Consider the following 16,470-nt stretch of genomic DNA (forward strand, 5'->3'; position numbering starts at 1 on the left):
ATTTGACTAAAGTTTAAAAAATATTCTAGAATTCATGGGCTATGTAGATCTTTTGCAGTCTTTGTTTCTACTGCTACTGAGTCAAAATAAGGGAATTATTTGCATAACTGAAACAAAAAGTGGTTTCATAACATGGTAATTTTTGAGCCCATAAGCAAGAACTTAATAGGACTAAGACCAAAGTCATTTATATCTTAGGAACCACTTACAAAATAGGTATAACTGCAAGTCTTCAGCTTATCTATTGTCATCTATGATGCTCAGGGAGAGTATTTTCTACCCAAATAAACCAACTGTATTGCTGAAAACAGGGCTGTAAAGTTCCTCTGGAGCTCACTATCAACAAGGATTTCCAAATATCAGTTAAATATAGATAGCCTCAAAAAGGCAACTGATGATACATTACTATGCTAATTTTTTCCATTCTTAAAATTCTGATCAAAACTACTTGCAAAAAAAGCCAAACAGCACTCACCAAAAAAGTACAACAGTGATCGATAGATGTGGGGAAGGGATGAACCAAACAACGCACAAAAGCAGGGAGATTTCAAACTTTGAGATCACTTACGAGTTAGCCACTAGAAGGTGGCTTCCAGACCTAGTCCTGGAAACAAGTATAGGTTTAATCAACAAAAAGTCAGTTTTGCCTGAATTATATATGTCTATGGTCTACAGTAGAACAAAATGCTTTTCCAAAACCATCTGCCATACTGAATCTAAGTCCAAACCTTAATCCAAAATACAAGATGCCTACTACTTTTTCAGACACAAATTACTCTGCGGGTCTGGACCTTAAGGCCCCTAACCTCATTTATTCTGTTCACAACTGTTAGACAAATATCAAAATAGAAAACTTGTTCAATGCAGTGGTCATCAGTCATCCACATAAGCAACTCTGAGCTATAGATGAGTGTAATTACTTGATAGTTTTGAATTTTAGTCACGTTCTTTTTGACAAAACCACTGAAAATCCTTTAACAGATGCTTCGCTCCCAAAGGAGTTTGAGAGAACAAAACCATGTCATATGCATATAAGGACTAACAGTTCTACCGGCAAAAATGCTAAATCCTCTAACAGATGCTTCAGACCCCAAGGAATTTGAGAAAACAAAACCGTATCATCTGCACATGAGGATTGACACTGGTCAACCCAGAATCTTGAGGCAAAGCAGTTTTCTCACTTCTTACAGCACAACTGCTTCAGCATTATAAAAATTAAAAGTTCTGACAGATTCCCAGATTTTATCTTTTTAGTTCCAGTAAAGGGAAACAGTAGATCAGCAGGTCAATCTGAAAGAGTCCTTGTACTTATTCAAATAAATTTTGCTAGAAAACAATTCAATGGGCAACAAAAATACCTCTATAATGTAGACTACCGTGTGGATTTACTGAACCTGCAAACATTTTAATTAAGACATGAAAGCACCATAGAAGACCATAAGAAAAGTTATTTTGGAATTGTCATACTGAAAGACTAAATTGCTAAGTTATCTTTACAACAAAGAACAAAAAAGAATTTTCATCCTCAAAGTGATTAAGTGAATAGAAATTAGAAAATCAGTATTTCTACAATTTTACCAGTGCGCAATACACTAAGCTTCCAGAATAAAATGCAGATCTTCTCCAAAAGTCCATTTCAAACATTCTCTTCTAAAGATAACTAAGTTGTCAAAAGAAACCAACAATCACAATGTCATAATCCAAGATGGGACAGAATTTTGTTAATTGCCAAACCAGGCTATAAGCTAATAATGTCAGAAAATACTAACAGGCAGACAATGCACTCCTGAAATACAGTAATGGGATGTAACATAAGAATAGCCCAGACCATCAAAGGGTACACCTAGTAAAAAACCCATCTGGCCAATACATGCCGCTCAGCAAAGAATACAAGAACAGGTGAACTATTTATTAACACGTGCCTGATATCCTCTCCCAGAGTCAGTACTTTGCACTTCAGGGCCTTAAACCCAGAGGTAGTACCTTTGCATTCTCCAAGATTATATTAACAGAAATTTTAATCTCATAATCTTAATCTAGATTATTACATATAATTTGTTTGTTACATCTGTAAGAACCAGAGGTCCCATTGTCAAATGTCTTGCTTCCACAAATAAGGCGTCCAGATCTTAAGGACAATAATTATGAAGAACTTCTTCAGCAGATAAACCACATACATTTTTGAAGGTAAAGCTGGTCTGATACTGAAACTTCAAATCCAATTTACATCCTAATCTACCCAGCATTGTGACAATCTGCATTAAGGCCTTGACTTACTATTAATAAACAAACAAATAAATAAGAATAAAGCAAAATCAAGCAGATAATTTTGTTGCTGAAGTTTTAAAGAACGTCAAGTGTCCAAATGAGTTAGTTAAGCCACTGGCGAGAACTTGCAGAAATACCCAGTGCGATCTTGGCAGCAGAAACTTTGCTCACTAGATTCAAGAGACTTTTGTTACATTAAGGGTGTGGCTAGATGAGACGGACTTAAGAGAACAAGTCACCCCAGTCTGAAGGGACAACACACCACCATCACCCCTCTGCACCCCCTCGCCCCATCACACACCCCAGCCCACTCTCTTAGGCCAATGACAGCACCCAGAGTTGGTCTCCCTCAACAAGGCATTACCAACTAACCCAGAAGAGAAAAGAAAGGAGAACATCATGGATTAAACGAACTGGTTGAATAAAAATTGAGAAACTGTCAGAGAATCTGGGCACTCCAAGTGCATAATAACACCGGTACAATTTAGGACAGGTCAGAAAGAAGCTTTATTAAGTATGATCACAGTGAGAGAACACTGACAGCATCTCTCCTGGTTCTCTGCCAAGTAATTGCAGGGATCCAACCTATATGCTGTTTCAGAAAAAGGTGAGGAAAAACAATAATTTCAATGTTAACAATGCCAGGTACCCATCCCTGGGAGGGATGGACTCCTTAAGTCCCTTGCTAACAGCCACAATCCTAAAGAGGACTCAAGCAGTAAATAACATGACAATATGGAGAGAGATGGCTCTTGGTGGAGCCTATAGGAGTGGCACACCCAGTATTATCCTAGCGCAGAAGCGGGGAGCTGGAAACAATCACAAACTGCTAGCTTTTTAGTTGAAAGGAATGTTCTTTTAGTAAAGATAACCTCTTAGCCAGACCTCTCAATCTTAAGTATTAATAATTTTACCACCACAACTGTTTGGCAGCTTAAAAATACATAGTTATTTTCCTCTTCCAAGGCATGAGTAAGACCAATGAAAGAGAAATGAGATCTAACAAGTCTAAAATACTGCAAGACACAAGTGAATGGAAATTGTAACTTATTGAGCGAATTTTAAATAAAAACTGTGTTTTGATAAAATTGCTGGCTTAACTACTCATCCAGCACATCTGAAGTAACAAACTACAAACCAATTTTAAAATGCTATTTGTATATTTAATTGAATTCCACTTTCTATGCAAGTGAGGTTTAACATGTTTTAAAAAGTATGTAATTCACCATTCCCCAACAGAAATGTGAAAATTAAAGATCTAAGAAAACAAAGCATCAACTAAGCAGTATAAGTGTTATAACTGAATCTATCACACAAAGATTCCAGTCAACTGAAGATTAAAGATAATTTGCAATCTAAAATTAATTCACTTTATCCATACGCTACTTCAAAAGAATAAGAGACCTCTTATTGCACTAGTGGAATGATTAAAATACTTCTTTCTTCACAGAGGCCAAATGTAAAAGCTCTCCAAAAGCAAAGTTCAGGAATGGGTACTTTTTCTATAAGCGAGTCAGTCAGTAAATCAGACTCTGCTGCACAGGCCTTACTGCAAAACCAAAAAACCTAAGGTACAGAGGCAGAGTATGTAGTTAGATATAAAAGCAGATGTACCTAAGCAAACAGAATTCAAGGTATCAGAAGTTAGAGATATCTTGGAGATGGAAGTCTGGTGTTCAAGCTCTTTTCAAGAAACAGGGTACTTGCAGGTCTGCCCTATTAAACATGTTCATCCTTAGTGAGCCAAGTTCCATGAAGAAAATTAAGTCAAACTGGCATAAGCAATTGCTACAGCCTAAATTTTTGCTATTAAAGGCCAAATATTCTAAGAGATTATCTTGATCAGTTTTATCACAGTCTTGATCAAGCCTAATTAATTCAACTGCAGTCCTTGAGTCTCTACTAGCCTAATGGAAATATGCAAAAGGTGCCAAGTGCCAGACCTTTTTATCCCAGAATTACAATTCTTAATCCTATGATTGACATTTGAGTCTTGAGCAATGAGGCCCAAATGATTTCATCTGGGTGCCAGGCTGACTTCTGAATTACTATCAGAATTCATTCTGCTGAGAAGGAGCAAAAACATTATCAGATATAGTATTGCAGGAAAACTATTTTCAATTGCTTCTACTGTACTAAAATTTTTAAACAATCTTTCAAATTCTACCTCTGTAAATGTACTCCAATAAGAAATCGCTGAAGCACTTCCAAACGCTGTAAAAGCTTCTGCCTATGAGAAATTCGTGCTCACCATAAGTATTGCAATATGTATTGCAATACAATATTCTAAGAATGCTTCATGCATCTTCAACAATGATGAGAATATTTACTATAAAAACCTCGACTTTACAAAGAGACCTTATGCACTGCACTGAATTTTTTCTTACTCTGCTGCACCAAGAAGAAAAGCAAATTCCTGACCTCTTTGATTCTTCAACTACTGTAGAGACCCCAACTTTCACAATAAAGGACTACTGGTTTAAATACTTCAGCTGATAACACAGTACATAATCAAGTAGTATCCAGCTAGCCAGGAACACACCGTATATGGCTACATAAAGAAAATTCTTCAGAGTCCTCAAGAAGTATTACTTATCTGGGCAGCCTCCATCTCCCCCTCCTTCTTATCCCAATCTTTCAAAGATAGGCTTTAAATGTTTTGCAGCTGTCCAACATTAAGACTGAAGAATTCAACAACCACGGCTGTGTAAAAGCAGAGGGTAAAAAGCAACTATCCCATTATCCAGGAATTCAGGACCAGTTACAGATCCGGAAGAGGTTCCTGACTGCAAACTTCTTTAACAAAATCCGGATAAGGTCCCAAGAGCAGATAAACCTGTAAAATTACTCTTTCTTCCTTCCAGATAATTCTTCAAATGAGTTTCTACCACATAAACTAGTGCAGACTATGCATAACTACATTGAGTTTTAGCCAACCTCTCTCACAGCCAAAAATATCAACCACCACCACTGCACACATTTTCTTACTGAGATTTTCAGAAGGTCTGCATAATCTTATAACCATGAAGTTAGTGAGCCATTTCATATTTCCTGAAACTAAACTGCACATTAGATGATTCACCAATTAGTGTATTCATGAAGCTTTAAAAAGCAATCAAAATTTCATTTTTGTTGAAAAATTTAACAGAGATGTCCAGCTGTATGCCTGGAGAGAGCATGTGGGCTTTTCTCCTTTATTTAACTTAACTAACAGCTACGTTAGCTGGTGAAAAATATTCAGTGTGTCAGAGTTAATTTATAGAGCTGACAAAGTATAAGGGCTCCAGAAGGTATAGCATACATTTACTAAACTTTAAATACAATATTTTAACTAGATATAGCTCAAAGATTAAAATAAGCTGTCCAACAACCAAACCACACAAATACATATCATTTCAGAGCACTTCTTATTTAATGGAGCAATTGCATGTTTGCGTCACACTAATGCATAGGTTAACAGTATCAGAAAAGTTTATAATCCTTCTGACCCCAAACCCCATAAATCAAAATGCTTTTTTTTTTTTTAAACCAGGTAGACATCTTTAGAAGACAGCAGGCATCTCAATACAGTGCAGGCCGTGATCAGATGGAGGGGAGGCACTGCATATTGCTCAACACAACCAAGCCTTGTGGCCTTAATGAAGCCTCTAGGCATAAATACCGCAACATAAATACTAAGTGCTAATTTCCCCTTAAGGTTGAAGAAACTACCAAGCATAGCTCTTAGGGAAACAAGAGGCAAGGAAATCAGCCTGAAATAGACAGCTACTCAAGAATTACTTAACCAGCCAGCCTATTCCAATATTTTGGAATAGGAATCAATATTTTAGGAGTTTATGGTGAAGCCTTTACATCAGAAGTTCTTTCTTTCAAAGTCAGGAATGTACATTTTAGTGAAGAAAAAGGTATCCTGTTTAGATTTTACATTTGTTTTCACTATTTGTAGCAGTAAATGAAACATCACCACTTTAACTAAATCTTAAGAATAGATAAACCTGTATGAAACTGTACTGTATGAAAGTTACATGGAGTCATCTGAATCCCATGAGGTGTCTACCAAAAATCGAGCTATTTAGCAACAGGCTATCACAGGACAAGGTAATTTTCAACTATTAACCACAAGCATCACTATCCTTTGATTAGACTAAAATACATCTCTTAACTTTAAACACAATGAATGAGACCAGAAAAAAGCATGTTATACCATCTTGGGTTATTAGTCCATCAGGGAAACATGTGAATTGCCACATCAAATTCAATGAACAGTCATCTCTCTAGAACCTTGCTGCAGAGTGACAGGTTTCACATGTTTCAAAGAAGATTAAAAAAACCCAACCCCTTCTAATAGAACACAGTTGATTTCTAATCCCTTCCATGTGCTCTCTCTTTCTTAGATGTACCTGCCATCATTAAAAGACCAATAGAAGAGAAATTCTAGATATTCCTCCAAGGACTAACCCAGCCATTTTTCCAATGCTCTCATACATATGAACTCATGTCAAGCTATTGCATGCTACCCAGCTGTCTGAATTCACTAGCTGGTTGTATTGCTAATGTAATTCTGAAACCAAAGTAGATGCAAGACATTTAGAACAACTGGAAAATCAAAACAGATTTCAGCAGCTCAGTCCATCAGGTCTCAAAATTGTTTTGTTTTCTCTATTTTGTATTTTGCTTTGGACTGACAAAGAACACACCCTAAAAGTATAGCTAATTCACTCTGCCATAGCTATTAATGTACAAAACCCACAAAAAGCCAGAACTAAATCTGTTCTGACAGAGACCCTATTACTAAGGCTATTGCTTTGATACCAGGCCCTCTGGAATATCTTGGTTTACAGATTGACAACTGAATTAATTAGGAGGTTGTTAACTTGGAAACTTGCCTTCTTTCAATATCTCACTGTAGCAACCTTATCACCTGGGAATATTCAAGGTAACATGGGTTATGTTCAGGCTGAGGTGTGCATGACATCTTCAGCAGGAAGCCTTTAATAGCACAAACCTGCATGACACAAGATCTTGAGGTGTGTGAACCACAATTGCCCTAATGTCATCTGTGTGCACAGTGGCCCATAAGAGATTTGAACTCAGAAGAAGTTATGAGATCTAAGTGAGTAAGGCAACCGGCATTTGGGGGCGATGATGTACTCCATGGTCACTACCCAGTGACACAACCCCAACTTCCCTTCCTGAAATGGACTTATGAAAGGACATTCCTTCCTCCTCAATAATTCGTTGGACTCAAAACATCTGGCGCCCATAAATGACAATCTTCATGTTGCACAAATACACTTGGTGGGGTCGAATGGGACTAAAAAGTCTCTTTTGTAAGAGTACTATATGTTGGAGTAACATCCCTAAACTGAAGTTAACCAGGTTTACATGAAAGGAAATTAGGAATTACACCCCCACTGTGTAATCCTGTAATAAAAATAAAAGCCTTCTAGAAAAGGCACATTAAGACACTGATTCTGTTAAGAAGTTCACACTAAAGGGTCCAGCAACTGAACAATCTCCTCCTAGTACTGGGTCCTAACTCATAGGATATTAACAAAATTATTAAAGTGAAACTACTCTAAAGCTACACTTTAAATGATAACACACTTAAAACCTAGTAAAATATTTACTGTGGTACTTGCAACCACAGAAGGGCCTTTTTTGCCATTCACCCAGAAGGAAAAAAAAAAAAAAGTGCCCTGAAATATAATTGCTCATCTCTAAGGGAATTTTAAGTTTAAAAAATAATTACACAAAAGTTGCTAAGATGAAGTAAAAACTCAAGAAAACAGAACACTCAAATGTATTTGAAGCATTTGAAGTATTTAGACAGCCACGAAAATGCAGTTTAGTGCTCTGCACAATGTTTTAAAGCCAGGAAAAAACCTCTCAAGATTTTCACTCTCATCTTGATATCCAATGCACATACTTAGTTCACCTGTCTTCTGAAGGAGGCAGAACAATTTAAAATGAGATCCAGTCAACTTCTGTGCAAATTTATGGAAGACAATTATTTTTAAGTAACGTTATATAAATGCAAGCTTTAGTAGTACTATCCATTCATGTCATCTCCCTGCAAATAGTTCACTTCGGCCACATCTTTCCCCAAAATATCTTCCTGTTATAGGAGTATGCTGCACCAACAAAAGCACTCCTGAAGTTGTTGCAATTCATGTGAGAAAAGCTGTAGCTCTACCAAACTAGACAATGTCACAAACCATAATGGAATTAGCTTCAGTGGGAAAGCACACTATTTCTCATAATAGGGTTTGCATGGCATGGTCAGGGATCACACCTCACATGATGGGATATGGTACCCCATATGATGATTAGCATAAAATTTACAGTTTACAATCATAGAAACATTGTAGAAAACTTTGACAAGCTTTAGAGGGGACAGAAAAAAAAGAGAAGCATTCTGTAAGTATTGGGGGAATGGAAACGTAACTATTGTAGTTCATACGTTGATATGCTCAGCTGATACACAAACCTGATGAGACAAACATATCAGAGACAGAAGTGTATTCCACGGGATTAGGCTATTGTGATTCAGTGCAAGTACTGAATTACAAAGTTAACAACAGCAGAAATAACACGATTTACTGCTTCTACAATTCCAAGAAGCCACTCATAACTTTGCGTTAGACGCATATAAAGACGACTTCCAAACTTTTGTGAGCGCTCATGGGGGAAGCAGCCTGATGTTTAACGTACCAGCCCTCCACAGAAGGGGTTAACACTAGGTTGTGTGCCCTGAAGACTCGTTAACGGCAGTGCAGCAAGGGTGATTTCCATACGGACAAACACGCGTGCGAACTCAACTACAGGCGACCGCCGACCAAAGCCCCCTGCTCCAGCTTCGAAATTAACCTGGAAGCCCAAGAGGAGCAGCAGCCCGGCGCTGCCTTCCCGCCAGCTGCCCGACACGGGGCACCCCCGACCGACTGCCTCGGGGTGCCGGCACCGGATTCGGGCTGGGGCGGGTTTAACGCCCAGCCCCCCGGGCTTCGCTGCAAACGCCAGCCCCGGCTTCCCCCGCCTCTCTCAGGAGAGTGGCCGGGACCGAGCGGAGCTGCCCCCCCTACCGACCCCCCCCCCCGGCCCGGGGCGGCCTTCTCCCCCGCGGGCACCCCGCCGCGCCCCGGCCCGGCCGAGCCCCGCGGCGATGGTCCGCAGCCGAGCCCGAGCCCTCCCGCTCGCCCGGCCCCGTCCCTTCCCCCGGCTCCCTCGGGCGCTGGCTGCCCGCGGCCAGGAGACGGCGGCAGCTCCCCGCCTCCCTCACGGAGCCGCGGCCTCGGCGGGCAGCAGCGGGGCCGGGGCCGCGGCGGGGAGCGGCCGCCTCCCGCTGCCGGGGAGCGAGCGGCGCAGGTCCCGTCCGCCGAGCCCGAGCCCCGACCGGGAGGCACCTACCGCTGCGCCGCGGCGGGGACAGCGACGCCTCAGCGCCGTCCCGGCGGCCCCAACGGCCGCAGCATCCTCCGCCCGGGCCCGCCGCCTGCCGCTCGGCGCGGACGGAGCGATTCGGCGGAGCCCCCTCCCCGGCCCCCCTCCACCGAATGGAAAATAGTTCCCCGGGCCCTGGAGCGGAGAGAGCGGGAGCGACACCTCGCTAGCCAATGAGAGCGGGTCTGGCCCTCCGCAGCGCCAATGGGAGCGGCAGGCTGGCTGAGGCGGGGCTTCTCCCAGCCTACCGGGCCGAAGCGTTCGGACTGACCCGCTAGGATGTCTCCGGGTAGCCTCCATTGACGACCATCTTGGAGTCGGGCACGATGCCCAATCTGGGAAGGGGCTCGCCGGCGGCCATTTTGGGTTCGGGCGAGGGGCGCGGGGCGGGGCTGGGTCACGTGGCGGGGGCCGACGGGAGGAAGCGGCGGGGAAGGGGGTGGTGGCGGCCGGGGAGGTGGGGGTTCAGCTCGGCCCGGTCCGGCACCGGCTGCTGTGCTGTGCCGCGCCGCGCCGCGCCGGTGGGAGCGCGGCTCGGCCGCCGGGCCCTGCCCGCCCGCAGCACGGAGCCTCAGCCGGGCCGAAAGTCAGCCATGATACTCGGCGTCAGAATGGGAACGGCGGTGGCCGGCAGGGGCGGGCCGGCGGGAGCCGCCCGCGGCGCTCCTCCCCGGAGCGGAGGCCGAGAGGCTCCCCGCGGGCACCGGTGACGGCGTGCCCGGCCGCCCTGGCCTTGCGGGCCAGCCCCTGGGAGGCAGTGCCTCGCCCAGCCCCCAAAATCCCACCGAGCGCGGGCGCGGCGTGGGCTGGGGGGAGCCCGGCTGCCCGGGCCCGGCGGCGGGGCGGGCCCCGGCTCTGCTCTGCTCCCCGCCGCTCGCCCTGGAAAGCTTTTCAGAAGTGTTCAGAGCAGCTCCCCGGCGTGGTCTGAGTGCATATTTTTTCCTTTCTAAAGAGATGGCTACCTGGCTGACACACCTGCCGTGGCAGCAGCTCAGGCGGGTAACGCCTCTGGCTGCCCGAGCCTTGTGTTTGGAGAAGTCAAACGGTTCCGTAGAAGGGACTGCTGCATGCTCACGAAGTGAGACGGAGAGATGTGGGTGTTGTTGGAAGGGATTCATACCCCCTTCAAAACAGTTCCCTGTCCCTCCCTCCCACAGGGAGCAAATTCATTGCTTGGCTAAAGTTCCGATGAAGTACATTTGGTCACATCAGACAAAGGAATCGTAGAATCATTAAGGCTGGAAAAGACCTCTAAGATCATCTAGTCCAACCATCAACCCAACACCTCCATGCCTACTAAACCATGTCCCAAAGTGCCACGTCTACATGTTTTTTGAACTCCTCCAGGGATGGTGACTCCACCACCTCTCTGGGCAGCCTGTTCCAATGCTTGACCACCCTTTCAGTAAACAATTTTTTCCTAATATCCAGTCTAAACCTCCTGTGGCACAACTTGAGGCCATTTCCTCTCATCCTATCACTTGTTACCTGGGAGAAGAGACCGACCCCCACCTCTCTACAACCTCCTTTCAGGTAGATGTAGAGAGCCATAAGGTCTCCCCTGAGCCTCCTTTTCTCCAGGCTAAACAACCCCAGTTCCCTCAGCCGCTCCTCATCAGACTTCTGCTCCAGACCCTTCACCAGCTTCGTTGCCCTTCTCTGGACACGCTCCAGCACCTCAATGTCTCTCTTGTAGTGGGGGGCCCAAAACCGAACACAGGATTCGAGGTGCGGCCTCACCAGTGCTGAGTACAGGTGCTGCGCCAGTACAAAAAGACAACTTGGTATTCCAAGTAGCAGAGCGCATCTCTCTGCATCTAGCAGACAAACTGGGACACTACAGTACAGAGGGTGGACACTTAGGAAAAAACTGGTTAGATCACCAGGCTCAGAGGGTAGGGGTCAATGGGTTGTACTCTACTGGAAGCCAGTAGCAGAGTACCGCAGGGGCCAGTTCTGTTTGACATCTTTCCCAGTGACTTTTGAGGAGGAGATGGAGTGCGTGCTCATCAAGTTTGCAGGTGATGCCAAAGCGGGACAGCGGAAATGCTGGAGGACAGAGCTGCCATTCAAAGGGATCTAGACTGGTTGGAGGAATGGCCTGACAGGAAGTCTGTGAAATTCAGCAAGGACAAATGCAGGGAAATTCAACCAGTCCAGCACCTGGGAAGGGAGAGCCCTCTGCAACAATACAGGCTGGGGACTGGTGGGCTGGGGAGCAGCTTTGCAGGAAAGGACGTGGGGTCTTGGTGGACAGCAAGTTGGCCACGGGCCAGCAGTGTGTCCTGGCAGCAAAGGGGGCCAAGAGCGTCCTGGGTTGTACCACCAGGACCATAGCCAGTAGGCCAGGGAAAGTGATTGTCTGTTTCTACTCAGCCACATGTAGAATAGTGCATCCTGTTTGGGGTCCTTGAATGCAAGGAAAACCTCAACAAACTGTAGCGAGTTCAGTGGAGGCCACCAAGCTGTCCAGGGGAAGCTGCAGCACTTGCCCTGTGAGGACAGGCTGAGGTAACAGGCCTCATTCAGCTTGGAGAAGAGGCAGCTTCAACATAGAGCTTCTGCACAGAGAACACAGCCTAGCATATACATTACCAGCAAAAACCCCAAAGATTAAATAATACACTGTATAAGCAATTCTGCACCTTGGAAGAGGATGAAAAATATAATGAAACATACATAATTGATGTTAGTTGCATTCAAAATGATACTGATGAGGCCAATGCGTGAATTTACATTTCTGGAACAGGGTAGCACTCATGAAGGATTCATGTGCACCGAGCACAGATGCAGCTAAATTGCCACTTGGCAGTCCTACATAAACAGTGCAAGAAAGAATGAGCTAACAAGTAGTAACAACAGGCAAAATAAATATAGAGGCAGCATACCCAGGATCTCGTTAGTCTAACAGCTCAACAAGGGGAAATGCAAAGTCCTGCACCTGGGGAGCAACAGCCCCAGGCACCTGTACAGGCTGGGGGCTGGCTGGCTAGAAAGCAGCTTTGCAGAGAAGGACCTGAGGCTCCTGGTGGACACCAAGTTGAACACGAGCCAGCAATGTGCCCTTGCCACGGAGAAGGATAACGGTATCCTGGGCTGCATTAGGAGGAATGTTGCCAGTAGGTTGAGGGAGGTGATCCTTCCCCTCCACTCTGCAGTGGTGAGGCCATACCTGAGTACTGTGTCCAGTTCGGGGCTTCCCAGTACACCAGAGATACAGAGCTACTGGAGAGAGACCAAGAGATGGCTGCTAAGATGATTAGGGGATTGGAGCATCTCTCCTATGAGGAGAGGCTGGAAGAGCTGGGACTGTTTAGCCTGGAGAAGAGAAGGCTCAGGGGATCTCATCAATGTATATAAATATCTGAAGGGAGGACGTAAAGAGGACAGAGCCAGGCTCTTTACAGTGGTGCCCAGTGACAGGACCGGAGGCAGTGGGTGCAAACTGAAACACAGGATGTTCTGCCTGAACATCAGGTAACACTTTTTCACAGTGAGGGTGACCAAGCACTGGAACAGGTTGCCCAGGGAGACTGTGGAGACTCCATCCTTAGAGATATTCAAAAGCCATCTGGACGCGGTCCTGGGCAGCCAGCTCTAGCTGATCCTGCATGACCAGGGGAGGCTGGGCGAGATGACCTCCAGAGGTCCCTTCCAACCTCTACCATGCTGTGATTCTGTAACATGTAATATCACCACATCACCTGAGAGATTTTGCTTCAAAAGCATCACTTATCTTTGTGCTGGTTTTGGCTGGGATAGAGTTAATTTTCTTCATGGTAGCTAGTATGGGGCTATATTTTGGATTTGTGCTGGAAACAGTGCTGATAACACAGGGATGTTTTCATTATCGCTGAGCAGTGCTTACACACAGTCAAGGCCTTTTCCGCTTCTCACCCCACCCCACCAGCGAGGAGGCTGGGGGTGCACAAGAAGCTGGGATGGGACACGGCTGGGACAGCTGACCCCAGCTGACCAAAGGGACATTCCATACCATATGGCATCATGCTCAGCATATAAAGCTGGGGGAAGAAGAAGGAAGGGGGGGACGTTCAGAGTGATGGCGTTTGTCTTCCCAAGTAACCGTTATGCATGATGGAGCCCTGCTTTCCTGGGGATGGCTGAACACCTGCCTGCCCATGGGAAGCAGTGAATGAATTCCCTGTTTTGCTTTGCTTGTGTGCGCAGCTTTTGCTTTACCTATTTGTCCTGGTTTCGGCTGGGATAGAGTTAATTTTCTTCCTAGCAGCTGGTATACTGCTGTGTTTTGGATTTAGTATGAGAATAATATGATAACACACTGCTGCTTTAGTTGTTGCTAAGTAGTGTTTACACCAGTCAAGGACTTTTCAGCTTCCCATGCTCTGTCGGGCACACAAGAAACTGGAAGGGGGCACAGCCAAGATAGTTGATCCAAACTGCCAAAGGGCTATTCCATACCATATGACGTCATGCTCAGTATAGAAACTGGGGGAGTTGGCCGGGGGGCAGCGATTGCTGCTCGGGGACGGGCTGGGCGTTGGTTGGCGGGTAGTGAGCGGTTGCATCACTTGTTTTTTCCTGGGTTTTGTTCCTCTCTCACTCTCTTGTTTTCCTTTTCATTACAATTTATTATTATTATTGTTGTTGTTGTTGTTGTTATTTTATTATTTTCCAATTATTAAACTGTTCTTATCTCAACCCATGAGTTTTCTTACTTTTGCTCTTCCAATTCTCTCCCCCATCCCACCAGGGGGGAGGGTGAGCGAGCGGCTGCATGGTGCTTAATTGCTGACTGGGGCTAAACCACAACACTATTACTGTCTTTATCTCAACCCACGAGTTTTCTCACTTTTTCTCTTCTGATTCTCTCTCCCATCCCACTGGGGGGGAGCGAGCAAGTGGCTGTGTGGGGCTTAGTTGCTGGCTGGGGTTAAACCATAATAATCTTTTCCACAGTTACCCAGTACTGACTCCACTTGTATAAAAGTTCCGTAAGTCAGTTTTAACTTTAACTTGTAGGCTGTTTCTCTTTTTAATTACTTCTGTAGCAAACTAGCATTCATTTTCATTTCTAGTATGTAGTAAATATTTTTATGCTAGATGCTTACAAACTTCTCAGAAGTATAAAGTTTTAGTAACATAAAACCCCAGATTTGCTGTATCTCTTCTTATTCATAGATCAAATCCTCTTGATGTTACCATTTTTGTGAGGATTAAGGTTCAGCAACAATCGTCTTTGTCTAATGAAAACACCTGCCATTCTGGTCTGCCACTCCGGCAAAGAACTAGTAACTGAACTAACTGAGGAGAGGGAAATGGAAATAATCAACTGCTTTGTTCTTACTACCATATGTTTCTTTTTGGGGATCTGATGATAGGATGGAGGAAATGAAAGAAAATAGGCTGCTACTTGCTATAAACAAGAAGAAAATTTCCTAATACCAGAAGAGCTAGGCTGTAGCCAGAGCCCAGCAGGATGGAGACTGTGCGACTGGTGGTTATCATCCCCAGGCTTCACCAGCCTGACCCCCACAGCTGTGGGTCAGATCCACTTAGATTCTGGGAGGAAGCATTGGCGCAAGGGACCAACCCTGAGACCTCAAAGCATGATGCTACTTGCTGTGGTATTTCTGTACTAATGTCTTGGTATGGACGTCTTAAAGAGGTGTATCAGTAAGACTCAGAAGGATATGAGAAAGCCATGGGCAATAGTGGATGCTCCAGACTACGAGGCTGCAATAAGTCTATTAAAAGAAATCAGATCACCTTCTTTCTCAGGATGTGAACACACCCTTGAATGCAAAGCAGTTCTCTGGGGAAACATCTGGGCAATCCCTTTTTTCATAAGGCAATTCATTTTCCCGACGGAGGGCCACGATCTGTTCATTGTGGGAGGACAAGGGGACACTGTGAAGAAACAGGGCTTGGAAGAAGGTGATCAGAGGCTGGAAACCGTGCAGGCTGCCACCTCCCACATTGGCCTGCTTTCATCTTTCGATGTTTATTTCCCGGGTGTGCTGCCAGCTCCTGTGTGTGCTGCCAACAATGCAGCGCAGCACTGCTGGGCACGCCACGCACAGTGCCCTCAGCCTGCCGCTCCCGAGTGACGCTGCCCACTTCTGTGCTATCACCCACCATGGTTGTTTCAGCAGTCCTGAGCTGCCACGCTAACTGTGTTTCCCTAGCCCAGCTCTGCCGGGTTGTTGCTTCTCAGTGTGGCCCTGACTGATCCTGGTTCTGCGTGAAAAATTGCCTGACCCTGGCAAGCTCTGCAGCTTGGGCTCCGAGCACCTTCTCCCATTCCCTTCTCCAGGGTTTATCCTCTCTGCGGCCTAGAGCAATTCTGAGAAAGCAAATGTAGGCATAGACCTTAAATAAAACTTTTTCATTCTAAACAGAAGTTCATAAAGTTTGATGAAGTTAGTCAAGGCACGTGTTCTCCCCTCACTCCTAGCAGCAGCATCAGTCACATACCAAACCTCAGTTAGTGCGTCAGGAGTTGTAAATCAAATTGTAGTTCAGCAAAGCAAAATAGCACCCTTTCAGTTCTGGCTGGCATAGCAAGCAGCCTTCTCTGCAGACCCAGCATCCTTGCCCTGTGCCCAGAAGTCTGGGTGTCTGTGAGAACCCTGGTGCAGCTATGATGGTAGGACTTTCCTGTGCTAGGGAAGTCTTCTAGGCCATAGTGACACACAGCCAGAGGATTGCCCATGAAAGTCAGAGCAGTCATCAGAAGTGTGATCATTTGATGCTGCCTCCTTACTTCCAGGCTTTTTT

The 16,470-nt window shown here is 45.0% G+C and overlaps 1 protein-coding gene across 2 annotated transcripts in view; it reads right to left on the bottom strand.

Annotated features, from left to right (window-relative positions):
* Nucleotides 1-16,470, bottom strand: part of SOCS5 (suppressor of cytokine signaling 5) — a 63,754-nt gene that overhangs the window by 25,636 nt on the left and 21,648 nt on the right. The window contains exon 1 of one of the 2 annotated variants that reach the window (XM_075496243.1): nt 9,679-9,825. The exons of the other annotated variant lie outside the window; for it this stretch is intronic. The gene's annotated coding sequence lies outside the window, so the exon portion shown is untranslated. Of the gene's footprint in view, nt 1-9,678; nt 9,826-16,470 lie in introns of those variants that run through there. 2 annotated transcript variants of the gene reach the window in all.

The sequence above is a fragment of the Mycteria americana genome, chromosome 3 (assembly GCF_035582795.1).
Source record: "Mycteria americana isolate JAX WOST 10 ecotype Jacksonville Zoo and Gardens chromosome 3, USCA_MyAme_1.0, whole genome shotgun sequence".
Taxonomy (NCBI): domain Eukaryota; kingdom Metazoa; phylum Chordata; class Aves; order Ciconiiformes; family Ciconiidae; genus Mycteria; species Mycteria americana.